Source organism: Carlito syrichta, unplaced genomic scaffold (assembly GCF_000164805.1).
Source record: "Carlito syrichta isolate Samal-C Ts95f unplaced genomic scaffold, Tarsius_syrichta-2.0.1 Scaffold305873, whole genome shotgun sequence".
Classification (NCBI taxonomy): Eukaryota; Metazoa; Chordata; class Mammalia; order Primates; family Tarsiidae; genus Carlito; species Carlito syrichta.
Genome location: NW_007249969.1, coordinates 362354 through 380321, shown reverse-complemented (window position 1 = coordinate 380321; position 17968 = coordinate 362354). Strand labels below are relative to the sequence as shown.

Here is a 17968-nt window from a genome sequence, read left to right as displayed (position 1 = left end):
GGGCTCAGCCTGTAATTCCAGCACTTTGGGAGACTGAGGTGAGTGGATTGCCTGAGCCCATGGGTTCGAGACCAGCCCAGGCAACTTGGCAAGACCTTGTCTCTACAATAAATCAAAAAAAAAAAAAAAATTAGCCAGGCGTGGTAGCGCGTGCCTGTAGTCCCAGCTACCTGGAAAGCTGAGGCAGAAAGATCGCTAGAACCCAGCAGGTCGTAGCTGGGGTGGCCGTGAGCATGCCACTGCACTCCAGACTGGGCGACAGAGTGAGACTCCAACTCAAAAAAAAAAAATCAAATATTACCTAAAAGCAAATAAAATTTATAACCCCAAGAATATATTTTATTAATTTAGAGAAGTGCTAATATTAACCATCCTAGTAGCTATGTTCAACTGTTTTTTAAATGTAAATTTTTAAAAATCAGCCAGGCTTGGTGGCTCAACCTGTAATCCTGCACCTTTGGAAGGCTGAGGTGAGTGGATTGCCTGAGTCCGCAGGTTCGAGATCCGCCTGGGCAGCGAGACCTCATCTCTACAATAAATCAAAAAAGTCAACTGGGTGTGGTAGCGCACGCCTGTAGTTCGAGCTACTTGGAAGGCCGAGGTGGAAGGATTGCCGGAGCCCAGCAGGTCGAGGCTGCGGTGGCCGGGAGTGGCCACTGCACTCCAGTCTGGGTGACAGAGTGAGACTCCAACTCAAAAGAAAAAATAAAGAGAAATAAACTAGGCAGAGAAGGACAAATATCACATGTTCTTATTCATATGCAGGAGCTAAAAAAAATTGGTCTCAAGGTGTTAGAGAGGAGAATGGTGGTTACCAGAGGGTAGGAATGGTAGGGGGGAAGTGGGGATGAAGAGATGTTGGTTAATGGGTCCAAAAATGTGGTTAGAGAGAAGGAATAAGATCTGGTGTTCAATAGCACAGAGGGGCTACTACCGTTAACAATAATTTATTGTATTGTATATTTCAAAAACTTCAGAAACAGTTAGAAGAATTGAGATGTTTCCAACACAAATAAATGATAAATGACTGAAGTAATGAATATTTCCAGTACTCTGATTTGATCATTACACATTGCACGCATGTATCAAAATATCACATGTACCCCATAAACATCTACAATTATGATGTATCAATTAAAAAAAGAAGAAATCTACCAGAAGAGACAGACCTGAGGCCTCCAGGCCAACAGAAGAGACAGGGTCCGAGTGTCATCTTATTAGGCTCTATTTTTATTTCCATAAGTTCATATATTTTTATTTTAGACTTGTTTGTTAAGCTTCAAGTCCTGAAAAAGTTCATGAAAAAGCTCATCCTGTTCTAGACAGTGCTTTTGGGGGACTTGGCTATGGAATATATCCCTTTTTATTCATTAATTAGAGATTTAAATTGATCACTGCACACACAAGCCTTATTTGTCATCTTTTCAATGGCAAATGATTAATATCAGATTTTACTTCTTTTAAAATTTTTCTTTAATCCCTAATGTGATAGTGTGATGTCAAATTTTAATCACAACGTTAAAGCTGCAGATTAAGAGATTTGTAAATTCTGAATTTAATTAAATTTTAAGCATCTTATATAGCTAGTCTAAAATATTTTTTCTCCTTTTTAAAAAAATTTTGATTGCTGGGCATGGTGGCTCATGCCTGTAACCCCAGCACTTTGGGAGGCCAAGGCAAGAGAATTGCCTGAGTCCACGGGTTTGAGGCCAGCCTAGGCAAATTGGTGAGACTTCGTCTCTATAATATATCAAAAAAATTAACCGGACATGGTAATGTGAACCTGTAGTTCTGGCTACTTGGAAGACTGAGGCAAAAGGATTCCCTGAGCTCAGCAGATCAACGCTGCGGTGGCCATGAGCATGCCACTGCACTCCAGCCTGGGCGACAGAGTGAGACTCTGACTCAAAAAAAAAAATTGATAGCTTTAGGGTGTACAGGTAGTTTTTGGTTACACTGATACACGGATTATCATCTTCTTCTTCTTTTCTTTTCTTTTCTTTTTCTTTTTGTTGGGGTCTCCCTGGGTTGCCAAGGCCTGAGTGCTGTGGCATGATCACGGCTCACCAAAACCTCGACATTTTGAGCTCAGGCAAGCCTTCTACCTCAACCTCCCAAGTAGCTGGGACTCCAGGTGGGTGCCACCATGCCTGGCTAATTTTTTGATTTATTGTGGAACTGAGGTCTCACCAAGTTGTCCAGGCTGGTCTCAAATCCCTGGGCTCCCCAAGTGTTGGGATTACAGGTGTGAGCCACAGTGCCCGGATAATTTTTTGTAGAATTTTTTGTGTTGCTCCGGTCTTGAACTCCTGGGCTCATGCAATCCTTCTGCTTTAGCCTCCCAAAGTGCTCAGATCAAAGACGTGAGCCATAATCATATCCCCACACCCAACCAAATGGCACTTAAATTTAAACATTTGCCAGACTTGTTGTCTCAAGCCTGTAATCCCAGCACTTTGGGAGAGGTGAGAATATTGCCTGAGCCTGGGGGTTTGAGACCAGCCTGGGCAACTTGGTAAATCCTCGTTTCTACAATAAATCACATAAAAAACTAGCCGGGCGTGGTGGCGTGCATCTGTAATTCCAACTACTTAGAAGGCTGAGGCGGAAGGATTGCCTAAACCCAGCAGGTCAAGGCTGCAGTGGCTGTGAGTATACCACTACACTCCAGTCTGGGTGACATGAGTGAGACTCCAACTCAAAACAAATTAATTAATTAATTAACTTAAACATTTGCTGCTGCTGCTGTGACCACTAGGTTTTATTTTGGTGTTGACAGATCACTTGGAAGTCAGAAGCTTACATTTTGATGTTGGATACTGGTCAGGCATATTTTCTCTTCTACATCACATGAAAAGAGAAACAAACTTATTTATCTTAAAAATTAGCAGCGCTGGACATTTATTGCAAAGTCAGCTACTAAAAGTCAAATTCAGAGAGCAATCAAAATGATATTTCATTGTGTAATAGATCCTATAGGTATGTGTAATCATCTATATGTTATATTGAATGTATGTTTATTTAATTAACTTTTTTTTTGAGTTGAAATCTCACTCTGCCACCCAGGCTGGAGGGCAATGGAACACTCCCGGCCACCACAGCCTCGACCTGCTGGGCTCAGGCAATCTTTCCGCCTCAGTCTTCCAAGTAACTAGAACTACAGGCACGCGCCACCATGCCCAGCTAATTTTTTAATTATTGTAGAGATGAGGTCTCACCAAGTTGCCCAGGCTGGTCTCAAACCCGTGGGCTCAAGCAAGCCTCTCACTTTGGCCTCCCAAAGTGCCCGGCACCACACTCGGCATGTTTAATTTTATATATGAGTGATGTACATTTTATTATAGTGTAGGTCCATTATACAACTTACAATAAAACTTATACAGTAGGAGAGTCATTGTTCACCTGTTGGACAGCCCATTAGATCAGCAAGCCTCACGGTCAAAAAATTAAACTTGGAAACACAAGCCTAAAAATATCAACAGTAAACCGCTGAGCTTTGGTAGTAATGTACGTTACAAAGTCACAAAAGTTTGTGAAAGTGCTGCTGATAGCCAGGTATGGTGGCTCAAGCCTGTATTCAAGCATTTTGAAAGGTAGAGACAAGGGGATTGCTTGAGCCCAGGGGTTTGAGACCAGACTGGGCAGCATGGGGAGACCTCGTCTCTACAATAAATTTAAAAAATAGCCAGGCTCGGTGGCTCAGCCTGTAATCCCGCGCCTTTGGGAGGCTGAGGTGAGTGGATTGCCTGAGCCCGTGGGTTCGAGACCCGCCTGGGCAACTTGGCGAGACCTCATCTCTACAGCAAATCAAAAAAAATTAGCCGGGTGTGGTAGCGCGCCTGTAGTTCCGGCTACTTGGAAGGCTGAGGCGGAAGGATCGCTGGAGCCCAGCAGGTTGAGGCTGCGGTGGCCGGAAGCGTCCACTGCACTCCAGTCTGGGTGACAGAGTGAGACTCCAATTCAAAAAAAAAGAAAAATACCCGGGTATGGTGGCGCGTGCCTGTAGTTCCAGCTACTTGAAAGACTGAGGCAGAAGGATTGCCTGAGCACAGCAGGTTGAGACTGTGGTGGGCATGAGCATGTCACTGCCCTCTAGCCTGGGCGACACAGTGAGACTCCAACCCGCCCCCCCCAAAAAATGCTGCTGATGAAATTATGGTAAGATATCTTCCACAGTTTATCTAGAAGTCTAAGGGAGCTCTAGGCCTAAAGGTTAATTAAACAGTGCAAGGAAGTTTTTGACAGATTCCCTTGGGTTTTCAAGGCATAGGATCATATCATCAGCAAAGAGGGATAACTTAACTTCCTCTTTTCCTATTTGTATACCTTTGACTTCCTTCTCTTGTCTGATTGCTCTAGCTAGAACTTCCAACACTATGTTGAACAGGAGGGGTAGGAATGGGCAGCCTTGTCTTATTCCAGTTTTCAGGGGAAATGTTTCCAATTTCTGTCCATTTAGCAATATGTTGACTGTGGGTTTATCATAGATAGCTCTTACTATTTTGAGGCATGGTCCCTTTATGCCTAGTATTTAAGGGTTTTTATCAAGAAAGGATGCTGTATTTTATAGAAAGCTTTTTCTGTGTCTAATGATATAATCATGTAGTTCTTGTTTTTACATCTGTTGATGTATTTAATTATGTCTATGGTCTTGCAGATGTTGAATCAGCCCTGCATCTCAGGGATGAAGCCTGCTTGATCATAGTGAAGTGTGTTGTTGGATCCGATTTGCTAGACTCTTGTTGAGATTTTTTGCATCTATGTTCACCAGAGATATTGGCCTTTCTTTGTTGGATCTTTACCTAGTTTGGGTATCAATGTGATGTTAGCTTTATAAAATGATTTGGGAAAAATTCCATCTTTCCCAATTTCTTGGAATACTTTCTTTTTTTTTTTTTTTTTTTTTTGAGTTGGAGTCTCACTCTGTCGCCCAGACTGGAGTGCTCCTGGCCACCGCAGCCTCGACCTGCTGGTCTCTGGCGATCCTTCCGCCTCAGCCTTCCAAGTAGCCGGAATTACAGGCATGCGCTACCACGCCCGGCTGATTTTTTTATTCATTGTTGAGATGAAGTCTCGCCACCCAGGCGGGTCTCGAACCCGCGGGCTCAGGCAATCCACTCACCTCAGCCTCCCAAAGGCATGGGATTACAGGCTGAGCCACCGAGCCCGGTTCTTGAAATACTTTCAATAGGATTGATATCAGCACTTCCTTATATGTTTTGTAGAAGTCTGCTGGAAAGCCATCTGGTCCAGGGTTTTTTTTGTAGGTAGTTTTCTTATGAGAGAGTCAATTTCCTGGGTTGTTATTGGTCTATTTAGGATCTCAGTTTCTTCTTGTTTCAAACTTGGGAGGCTGTGTGACGTCAGAAAGTCTTCCATTCATTTAGATTTTTGAGTTTGTTTCCATACAGGTGTGCATAGTAATCTCTGGCAAAGTCTCAGCATACAAAATAAACATGCAAAAGAAAGTCACATTCTTATACACCAACAACAAACAGAGGACCAAATAAAAAGCACAATCCCATTCACAACAGACAGACACACACACACACACACACACACACACACAAATGAAACACCTTGGCACCTTCCTAACCAGAGAAGTGAAAGACCTTTACAACGAAAACTACAAAACACTGCTCAAAGAAATCAAAGAAGACACAAACAAATGAAAAAATATTCCATGCTCATGGAGTGGAAGAATCAACATTGTTAAGATGTCCATCCTACCAAAGGCAATCCACAGATTCATTGCAATACCCATTAAATTACCAACATCGTTTTTCTCAGTCCTGGATACGACAATACAGAAATTCACATGGAAACACAAAAGACCACAAATAGCCAAAACAACCCTTAGCAAAAGAAAGAAAGCGGGAAGTATCACACTTCCAGGCTTTATCTTTATTATAAGGTTACAATAATCAAACAGCCTGTTACTGGTACAAGAACAGGCATATAGACCAACGGAACAGGATAGAGATTCCAGAAGCAAAAACTTCAATTTTTCAACCAATTCACCTTCAACAAAACTTCTACCAACAACCACTGGGGAGAGGAGAACTCATTCAGTAAATGGTGCTGGGAAAACTGACCACTTGCAGAAGATTGAAACAGGACCCCTACCTATCACCATACACAAAACCCAGCTCTAAATGAATCAAAGACCGAAATGTAAAACTTCAAACTATAAGAATTTTAGGAAATGCAGGAGACACCCATAAGGAAACTGGAACAGGCAGCCAATTCCTGATCAAAACTCCAAATGCCCTTGCCATAAGATAAGATAGACAAGTGGGACCTCATCAAACTGAAAAGCTTCTACAAAGCAAAAGAAACCATTAAAGGAGTGGGGAGACAGCCCACAGACTGGGAAAAAATAACTGCCTACTGTATATCTGACAAAGGCCCAACATCCAAGATCTATAAGGAACTCAAAGGTACAGAAAGGAAAAAAACAAACAGCTCTATTAAAAAGTGGGCAAAAGATATGAATAGTCACTTCTCAAAAGAAGACATATGAGCAGCCAACAGACACATGAAAAAATGCTCAGCCTCACTAATAATCAGATAAATGCAAATTAAAATCACACTAAGATATCACCTAACTCCAGTCAGGATGGCCATCATCAATAACTCAAAAAACGCCAGGTGCAATAGCTAATGCCTGTAATCCCAGCATTTTGGGAGGTGGAGGCAAGACATTTGCCTGAGCTCAAGGATTTGAAACAAGCCTGGGCAACTGGCGAGACCTCGTCTCTACAATAAATCAAAAAATTGGCCAGGCGTGGTGGCATGCAACTGTAGTTCCTGCTACTTGGAAGGATAGCTTGAGTCCAGCAGGTTGAGGCTGCAGTGGCCGTAAGCATGCCACTGCATTCCAGCCCGGGTGACAGAGTGAGACTCCAACTCAAAAAAAAAAGAAAGAAAAGAAAAAAAACACAGATGCTGGAAAGGATGCAGGGAAAAAGGAATGCTTTTCCACTGTTGGTAGGAGTGTAAACTAATACAACCTCTGTGGAAAACAGTGCGGCAATTCCTAAAAGATCTAAAAATCTACATTCCATTCCGGAAACATACCCAGAGGAACTCATATTATTCTATACAAAAAATACCTGCACATGCATGTTTATTGCAGCACTATTCACAATAGAAAAAACATGGAATCAACTGTGCTGCCCATCGAAAGTGGACTGGATAAAAAAATGTGGTACAAGGCTGGGTGTGGTGGCTCATGCCTGCAATTCTAACACTTTGGGAGGTGGTGGTGAAAGGATTGCCTGAGTCCGCTGGTTCGAGATCAGCCTGGGCAACGTGGTGAAATCTCGCCTCTACAATAAATAAAAAAACTAAGCCGGGCTCGGTGGCTCAGCCTGTAATCCCGCGCCTTTGGGAGGCTGAGGTGAGTGGATTGCCTGAGCCAGCGGGTTCGAGACCCGCCTGGGCAGCGAGACCTCATCTCGACAATAAATCAAAAAATCAGCCGGGCACAGTAGTGCGTGCCTGTAATTCCGGCTACTCGGAAGGCTGAGGCGGAAGGATCGCCAGAGCCCAGCAGGTCGAGGCTGTGGTGGCCGGGAGCAGCCACTGCACTCCAGTCTGGGCGACAGAGTGAGACTCCAACTCAGAAAAAAACTAGCTGGGCATTGTGGCTCACACCTGTAGTTCCAGCTACTTGGAAGGCTGAGGCAGAAGAATCACATGAGCCCAGCAGGTCAAGGCTGCGGTGGTTGTGAGTAGCATGCTACTGCACTCCAACCTGGGTGACAAACTGAGACTCTGACTCAAAAAAAAAAAAAAAAAAAAAAAAAGCGGTACATATACACAATGGAATATTACACATCCATAAGGAAGAACAAAATTATGGACTCCCAGCAACTTGGGTAGATTTAGAGTCTATCATACTCAGTGACCTATCACAGAAACAAAGAACTGAGTACCACATGTTCTCACTTAAAAGCAGGCCCTGAACATTTATCATAATACCATACAACAGGGATTGGCAGTAGCGGGACAATGCCAAGGGAGGTAGAGTGAGCATATAACATCAATAAGGGTAGCTAAACTCAAGTCAGGTGAAGTGGACACCAAAGGGAGGCCCAAACTTTACCTGTACAATGACCACTCATCTACTTAATCCTGAATTGTACCCCGCATCTTTAAAACAATGTTTAAACTTAAACAGGATACACTATGACCTTGCACCTTATAGTGTGTAAGGTAATGAAGACTTTGTAAAAGAAGAGAAAAAAAGCAAAATATCTGCCACTGCCTATTTACTACTGAGTGTTCCATTTACAATCTACATACACATACATTAAAAATGACTTAACAAGACTTAGAATTAAGAACATCAGATCCTTGCCCTATCCTCTCTATTCCTTATTTTTGTTCCCCAAGACAATGACTTTCAGCTCTTCTAGTTGTTTCCTCTGATATTTAACTCCATATTTCTTTTTTTTTTTGATTCAGAGTCTCACTCTGTCGCCCAGGCTGGAGTGCAGTGGCATGCTCATGACCACTGCAGCCTTGACCTGTCAGACTCAGGTGATCCTTCTGCCTCAGCCTTCCAAGTAGCTGGAACTACAGACACACGCCACCACACCTGGCTAATTTTTTGATGTATTGTAGAGATGCGGTCTCACCAGGTTGCTCAGGCTGCTCTTGAACCTGTGGCTTCGGGCAATCCTGTCACCTAGGCCTCCCAAAGTGCTGAAATTATAGCTGCAAGCCACCGTGCCTGGCCTAACTCTGTATTTCTAAACATGCTTATTTGGCTATTTCTTGACTTTTTTCAGTTTAGACATCATCTATTAACCATCTACTGTGAAAGATCATTTAATTCTCTTACAACTCCTCCCCCACACATAGGCTCCCCTTCCACTTCTCTTAACAGTCACATATTATATTTCATGAGACCATTATTCAATATTTATTTTCATACTGAGCCATATAGTATATATGATGACTTTTTCTTTGTATTACAATTTTTATTTTTATTTATTTATTTATTTTGAGTCATATTCTCACTCTGTCGCCCAGGCTGGAGTGCAGTGACATGCTCATGGCCACCGCAGCCTCGACCTGCTGGGCTCAGGCAATCCTTCTGCCTCAGTCTTCCTAGTACCTGGAACCACAGGCATGTACCACCACCCCCAGTTAATTTTTTGATTTATTGTAGAGATGAGGTCTCGCTATGTTGGCCAGGCTGGTCTCAAACCTGTGAGCTCTGGCAATCCTCTCACCTCGGCCTCACAAAGTGCTGGGATTGCAGGCATGAGCCACTGTGCCCGGCCTATATTCCAATTTTTAAAGTTTTTCTTGGACTTAATCATACTTCATTATTTTCCTTAGCGTTGTTCTGTCTTTCCATCACTAACTCATCAGCAAACTCTCTACTCCAAGTAAGTATTTCTCAAAGACTTAAAATGTATCCGAAAATCTATTGTGTGTGTTGGAGAAGGGAGGAGGAAAGGGAGGATGGGAAAGGAGGAGGGGGAGGGGAGAGGGGAGAGATTCTTTCTGAAGCATTCCCTCCTGCTTCATACTCAGGATTAATGCCCAGCCAATTCCTTGGGATTTCGTTCTTTCTTTTCTCTTTGAGTTGGCATCTCAGTCCATTGCCCAGGCTGGAGTGCAGTGGCACACTCACGTCCACCCCAGAGTCTATGTGCTGGGCTCCGGTGATCCTTTTGCCTCAGCCTTCCAAGTAGCTGGAACCTCAGGCATGTGCCTTTGCCCAGGCTAGTCTTGGACGCCTGGGCTCAGGCAATCCTCTCAGCCTCCCAAAGTGCTAGGATTATAGGCATGAGCCACCTGCCCAGCCTCTTTTTTTTTTTGAGTTGGAATCTCACTCTGTTGCCCAGGCTGGAGTGCAGTGGCATGCTCACAGCCACTGCAGACTTGACCTGCTGGGTTCAGGCGATCCTTCCGCCTCAGCCTTCCAAGTAGCTGGAACTACAGGCACACGCCACCATGCCCAGCTAATTTTTTGATTTATTGTAGATGTGAGGTCTCACCAAGTCGCCTAGGCTGGTCTCAAACCTGTGGGCTCAGGCAATCCTCTCACCTTGGCCTCCCAAAGTGGTGGGATTATAGGCGTGAGCCACTACACCAGGCCAAGATATTTTCAATTAGCTTTTTCTGAGGATTCTGTCTCGTGAATAGGCTTGCTCCTCTTTATTTCCTATCTCTGCCTCAGGCATTACATTTCAAGCATTCTAAAGTTTGCTTAGTCAACTACCATTCCTTCATCTGCTTTTCAATTTATAAATGTTCGCTAGTCTTCTTTCATCTCTTTTCCACATCTCTGTCTTTTTGTGGATTTTATGTTAAAAAAAAAAACAAAACCAAACAAACCCAAGACCTTGACTATTGTTTTATTAGAATCAAGGAAAGAGTAAAGAAAATGTGCCACGCTTAACCAAAGTCTTTGTCATTTCTCAAAGTCCAATTTTTTATCTATCTATCTATCTATCTATCTATCTATTTTTTGATCTGGAATCTCACTCCGTTGCCCAGGTTGGAGTACAGTGGCACGCTCGTGGCCATGACAGCGGCAACCCAGCTGGGCTCAAGTGATCCGCCTCAGCTTTCCAAGTAGCCAGAACTATAGGCACGTGCTAATTTTTTTACTTGTTGTTGAGACAAGGTCTCTCCAAGTTGCCTTGGCTGGTCTCGAACCTGTGGGATCAGGCAATCCACTTGCCTCTGCCTCCCAAAGTGCTGGGATTGCAGACTGAGTCACCAAGCCCGGCCAAAGTTCAATTTTAAAACAAAACCTGGCCAGGTGCCAGCGCTTTGGGAGGTTGAGGTGGGAGGATTGCTTGAAGCCAGGAGCTTGAGATCAGTCTGGATAACAGTAACACCCTTGACTCTATAAAAAATTTCTGGGTGCAGTGGCTCATGCCTGTAATCCCAGCACTTAAGAAGGCTGAGGCAAGAGGAGTACCTGAGTCCAGGGGTTCAAGACCAGCCTGGGCAACTTGATGAGACCTTGTCTCTACCATAAATTTAAAAAAAAATTAGCCAGGCGCCCACCTGTAGTTCCAGCTACTTGGAAGGCTGAGGTGGAAGAATCACCTGAGCCCAGCAGGTTAAGGCTGTGGTGGCCGTAAGCATACCACTGCACTCCATCCTGGATAACAGAATGAGACTCCTACTCAAAAAAAAAAAAAAAGAGAGAGATAAAAGAAAAGAAAAAAAGGAGGAAAAGAAATTTTAAAATGAGGGTGTGGTGGCTACTCAAGAGGCTGAGGTGGGAGGATCGCTTGAACCCAGGAGTTCAAGGCTGCCATAAGCCACTCCAGCCTAGGTGACAGAGCAAGATCCTGTCTCTAAAAAATAAAAATAAATAAAGCATAAGCTTTCAAAACAACTCCTTCCAAAGTTGTGCCCCTGCAGCTAGACTGGAATCTAACCTTACTAAGGTTGAGGAAGCCCTGCATCTATCACTTTTCCCTTTCCTCACTGTTCTCCAGTCATACCTTCTTCTGCTCCTTGAACGAACACACCAAGCTATTGTTTTCTTTCTCTTTGTCTTTCTTCAAAGCAAAAGATAAGTTGTCCCCCAATATCCATTCCTTCTTCTTCCTTTGAAACAAAACTCCAATTTTTAGCTTGGCACATGACTGTCCTGAACAAATACTACATTTTCCAGTCTCTCTTACAGGTAGGCAGAGCTAACACAGTGCTAGCCAGTGGGATGGAGCTAGAAACACTGTAAAACATGCAGCTTTCAGGAAGAGTCTTTAAGAGGAAGCTTGCCTTTTTTCATAATTTCCACATCCCAGGCCCAGTCTCCTTCCGCCTTCCTTCTGGCTGAAACATGAAAAGATAACTGTTACACAAGCAGCCATCGCAACTATGCAATAGAAGCTGGGTAAAGAAGGTGGCAAAGCGACAAGACACAGAGGCTAGATCCCTGTTACTGCGGAGTGTTGGTCAGTCTCGGGGTGCTTAGACTTCATTTATGTGGCAGAGAAATAAACATCATTGTTCTAAGCCATTGTGATCTGAGTTTTCTGTCATTTACCGCTGATGCTGACAATGATACAAGGGCTCAGGGTGTGTGCTACCTCCTTAGAGTGGTGCCCCCTACATACTTATCTTTTTTTTTTTGAGTTGGAGTCTCACTCTGTTGCCCAGGCTGGAATGCAATGGCACACTCACAGCCACTGCAGCCTCAACCTGCTGGGCTCAGGCGATCTTTCCGCCTCAGCCTTCCAAGTAGCTGGAACCACAGGCACGCACCACCATGCCCAGCTATTTTTTTGATGTATTGTAGAGACGAGGTCTTGCCAAGTTGCCCAGGCTGGTCTTGAACCCGTGGGCTCAGGCAATCCTCTTGCCTCAGCCTCCCAAAGTACTGGGATTACAGGCGTGAGCCACCATGCCCGGCTGCCCCCTCATTCTAAGTCATTTTCTATTATTTTCAGTATAGCACTTCTCACTTCCAGAATTTATCATATGTTTTAGTTTGCTTGTTTAATATCTGTCTCTTCCAACAACGTGTAAGCTTTATAAAGGTAAGGACAATGTCCAGATCCTAGGTTGGAACCTGGCATATAGTGGGTGCTCTATACATGTTTGTTGACTGCACAACAATACCTAACTGGGTCGAGGGCTCTCCTGGTGGTAGGAAAGTAAGCAGAATTCCCTAGGTTCTCTCTACATGAAATAATTCCAGTCTCTCTGTTCAGATACCACACTCGCATACCAATTTTCTGATTACTAATTCAATTCTCAAGCGTTTTGAAACCAGAAAATAAGACCCCTAGAGAGATGACTCACATCTCTTGGTCAATAGAAGGCATGTCACCATCATAAATTATAAACTAGGATTATGGTTTATAATTGAATAGGAGGCACAGCTTTGAAGGTTGGCAAAGGTGTGAATAGCAGTTTTACTGTTTATGGAAATGTGAACTCGACTAGTTACTTAAGCTTACTGAGCTGTAGTTTTCTTATTTGTTTTTTTAAAAAAAAAAGTATTAGCAACCCACATTTCAGAACCAATGGAGGGATCAAATGAGGTAATCCATGGAAGAGCTTATGTAATTTACTCAAAGAGAAATCGGTAGAAAGGGGGCCAGGTATTAAATCCAAGTCTAGACAGGGCACAGTGGCTCATGCCTATAATCCCGGCACTTTGGGAGGCTGAGGTGAGAGGACTGCCTGAGCCCAGGGGTTCAAGAACAACCCGGGCAACTTAAATCAAAAAATCAGCCGGACGTAGTGGCACGTGCCTCTAGTTCCAGCTACTTGGAAGGCTGAGATGGAAGGATCATCTGAGATGCACTGGCTGCACTGGCTGTGAGTGCGCCACTGCACTCAGCCTGAGATACAGAGTGAAAACTCTGACTCTGAATAAATAAATAAATAAAATTAACGTTTATACGATGTTGAATTCTCAGCTCTTAGCCTCTGTACTATGCCACTATAAAAAAAGCCACTGCGGCTGTCCTTGTCAGCCTTATAGCCTTAATGAGTAGAAACATCACTTCAGTGAACTAGGAGAATATCTCCAGCCTCAAAATTTCAGCTTTAGTTGGTGAAGCAAATTTCAGCATCTAGGACATGGAGTTTGTTCAGTCACAGAATTAGAGTATTTGGTAGGAAGGATAACTTTGGAGCTGGAAAGACAATTGACAAAATCAGTGAACCAAGTTCTAAGCCTAACAGTAGAGTGCTGAGTGAACTGCTTTAACCTATATCTTGACATTTCTTATTTTAAGTAACAGCTTTATTGAAATACAATTCACATACCATACAACTCACTAATTTAAAGTGTATAATTCAGTGGTAGAGTTGTGCAACCATCACCACAATCAATTTTAGAATGTTTTCTTTCTTTCTTTCTTTTCTTCTTTTTTTTTTTTTTGAGTTGGAGTCTCACTCTGTCACCCAGGCTGGAGTGCAGTGGCACGCTCACAGTCATCGCAGCCTTGACCTGGTGGGCTCTGGTGATCCTTCTGCCTCAGCCTTCCAAGTAGCTGAAACCACAGGCACATGCCACCATGACTGGCTAATTTTTTTATTTTACTATAGAGATGAGTTCTCACCAAGTTGACCAGGCTGGTCTCGAACCTGTGAGCTAAGGCAGTCTTTTCACCTAAGCCTCCCAAAGTGCTGGGATTAGAGGCGTGAGCCACCACGCCCAGCCTGGAATGTTTTCATTATACCAAAATGAAGCTTCATACCCATCAGCAGTCACTCCCCATTTCTCTGCCACCTGTCTAATCCTTCCCTCCACCCAGTCTAAGAAACCACTCATTTATTTCCTATGTCTATAGATTTGCCTATTTTGGACATTTAATGTAAATGGAATCATATAGTACATGGTCTTCTGTGACCAGCTCTTTTCCTTGGCACAATGTTTTCTTTTCTTTCTTTCTTTCTTTCCTTTCTTTTTTGAGTTGGAGTCTCCTTTGTTGTGCAGGCTGGAAAGTGGCACGTTCACGGTCACTGCAGTCTTGATTTGCTGGGCTCAGATGATTTGTCCACCTCAGTCTTCCAAGTAGCTGGAACTACAGGTGTGCACTACCATGCCTGGCTAATTTTTTTGATTTACTGTAGAGACAAGGTCGTGCCAAGTTGGTGGGGCTGGTCTCAAACCCGCGGGCTCAGGCAATCCACTCATCTTGGCCTCCCAAAGTGCTAGGATTACAGGCTGAGCCACCAAGCCCAGCCTGCATGTTGTTTTCACGGTTCATTCATGTATCAGTACTTCATTCCCTTTTATGGTTGACTAAAATTCTATTATATGAATATATAGGAACCACATTTTACTCATCAGGTGGTGGACATTTGGGGTTGTTGCCATTTTTTGGCTTTTTTGGAGGGGGAAGTTGGAGTCTCACTCTGCTGCCCAGGTTGGAGTGCAGTGGCACGCTCATGGCCACTGCAGCCTCGACCTGCTGGGCTCAGGCAATTCTTCCACCTCAGTCTTCCAAGTAGCTGGGACTACATGTACATGCCACCAAGTCTGGCTAATTTTTAAATTTATTGTAGAGACAAGGTCTCGCCACTTTGCCGCGGCTGGTCTTGAGCTCGCGGGCTCAAGCAATTCTCTCACCTCAGTCTCCCGAAGTACTGGGATTATAGGCATGAGCCACCATGCCTGGCCTTGGATATTATTAATAATGCTGCTGTGAGTCTTTGTGTACAAGTTTTTATATGAACACGTTTTCATCTAACTTGGGTATGCACCTAGGAGTAAAATTGTTGAGTCTTAGGGTAACTCTATGTTTAACTTTTTGAAGAACTGCCAGACTGCTTTCTAGTATGACTGTGCCATTTATGTCACCAGCAACGCATGAAGATTCCAATTTCTTCACATCCCCGCCAGCACTTGTTGATGATAGCTATCCTAGCAGGTGTGAAGTGGAATCTCACTGTGATTTTGATTTACATTTACTTGATGGCTAATGATTCGTGTACTTATTAGCCATTTTAATATCTTCTTTGGAGAAATGTCTGCTCAAATTGTTTGCCCATTTAAAAACTTTCATTGTTTGGGTTTGTTTATCTTTTACTTTCATTTTTTTTTTTAGAGATGAGGTCTCACTCTGTCACCCACCTTGGAGAGCAGTGGCAATCAGAGATTGCTCCAGCCTCCTGAGTAGTTGGAATTACAAGCAAGCAACCATGTCTGACTTTTTAAAAAAATTATTAAGTTGTAACATTTCTTTATATATTCTACATGTTCTATATACACGTCCCTTCTAGGCTGTGTGATTTGCTGATATTTCCTCCCATTCAGAGAGTTGTCATTTCATTGTTTGATGTTTCTTTCACTGTGCAAACATTTAACATTTTGATTAAGTTCAATGTATCTATTATTTTCTTTTGTTCTTGTGCTTTTGGCATTATATCTTTAAAAACCCTGCCTAAACGGAGTTTATAAAAATTTATACCTATGTTTTCTTCTAGGAATTTATAGTTTTGGCTCTTAGATTTAGGTTTTTTATCCACTTTGAGTTAGTTTTTTGCATATGGTGTAAGATGGGGGAGGAAGGAGAAAATGAGAACTATCACAATTAAAATGCTAACTACAACTGTATTGTAGTTCATGCAATACACACTAAGTGCCTAAGAGGTTTGTTTTTTGATTCTAAAAAATAAATAAACTAGTTTCAAGAACTGTAAGTATTCTATTTGAAAACCACTGCAATGGATAATTAGGTCAAAATCTAATCGTTTTGGAAATAAGTTATGGATCAGGCAAACTGTACTTGATCATGTTTCTTGGACCAATCAGGCAACAATCACAAATGGTTGTTAAAATTATTAAATGACAAGCTCATTTGCAATTCCACAGTAGATTGTCTGACAACACCAGAATCCACTGAATAATTTTAACATCACTAAAATTGAGACATGCAGACATCATATTCCTCCAAATGTGTTGCAGTAAGAAGTACATGTTGCTGCCTATGAATACTCTTGCCAAAATAATTAAACCTAAACCTAATTAAGCTCCTACATCTAAATGCTAGTTTGTGGCCGGGCACTGTGGCTCATGCCTCTAATCCCAGCACTTTGGGAGGCTGAGGCAGGAGGATGACTTGAGGCCAGGAGTTTAAGACCAGCCTGGGCAACATAGCAAGACTTCATCTTTACAAAAAAATTAAAAAATTTAAATTTAAAAAATTTTTAGCCAGGCGTGGTGTCATGTACCTGTAGCCCCAATTATTGGGGAGGCTGAGGCAGAATGATTCCTTGAGCCCAACAGGTTGAGGCTGCAGTGAGCTGTGCTCATGCCACTGCATTCCAGCCTGGGTGGCAGAGTGAGACTCTGACAAATAAATAAATAAACACTAGTTTATACAAAAAATATGGAGGCCAGAGGAACAAGAACAACACTGCAGATACACTCGTATATTTATATACACTAGCACATTCACATTGTATTGACATCCAAACCAAGTGCAGAAATTCACATTGGAAATGTCATCATTTACATTGGCATAATGTTTTCAAAGTTCATCCATGTATCAGCACTTCATTCCCTTTTATGGTTGACTACAATTCTATCATATGAATATACACGGAAGTCCACATTTTACTCATCAGGTAATGGACATCCGTGGTTGCTGCCATTTTTTGGCTATTACTAATAACGCTGCTATGAATCTCTGTGTACAAGTTTTTGCATGAACACGTTTTCATTTATCTTAGGTATGCACCTGGGAGCAAAAATCCATTTACATTAAATGTCCCAAATAGGTGAATCTGTAGGCACAGGAAGTAAATGAGTGGTTTCTTGGACTGGGTGGGCGTGGAGGGATGGGGGCGGGGGAGGAGGGGCATTAGGCAGGTGGCAGAGAAATGGGGAGCGACCGCTGATGGATATGACATTTCATTGTGGGATAACGAAAATACAGTGTGAATTGTTTTATTCTCACAAACAATGTCCGTGTAACGTACTCAAACTATCCACAGTACTGCCAGATTCCATAACAACGTCCTCTAGATCTGTCACGTTAAAGGGAACGAGCCAGGTCGTCGCCGCTACTGCGGATGCTGAGGCTGCTGGCGGAGGCCGGAGGGTCGGGCGGCGGCGGGAGGGGAGCTGGACGAGGGAGCGAGGGAAAGCGGGCCGGGAGCCAGCGGGACAAAGCCGGGAGCCCGCGCCGGGAGCCGATCCTCGTCCGCCGGCAGCGGCCGCCAGCCCAGCCGGGGCCGCGCCATTCCCACCCTCACGGAGCCGCCAGCGACGCCGCGCGGCTACCTCGTGCCTGTTGCACCACGCCGGGAGGAACTCGAATATTTACGGTCCAAAGTGTCCCTGGGATCCGCGCAACTCTCCCGTGGCTCAGACCCCGCCCCGCCATCTGCCTAACATTCCAGCCCTGGCACCTTCATCGAAGACTCCGCAGTGGAAGCAAACAATTTGAACAACTTGAACCATCAGGTCAGGAAGCATGCAGTTGGGGATGAGGCAACGTTTGAGACAGACATCTGA

General features: G+C 43.5%; 1 pseudogene; it reads left to right on the top strand.

The window, feature by feature from the left end:
• Positions 1–3505: 3505 nt before the first annotated feature.
• On the top strand, positions 3506–17968 carry LOC110596058 (annotated as a pseudogene).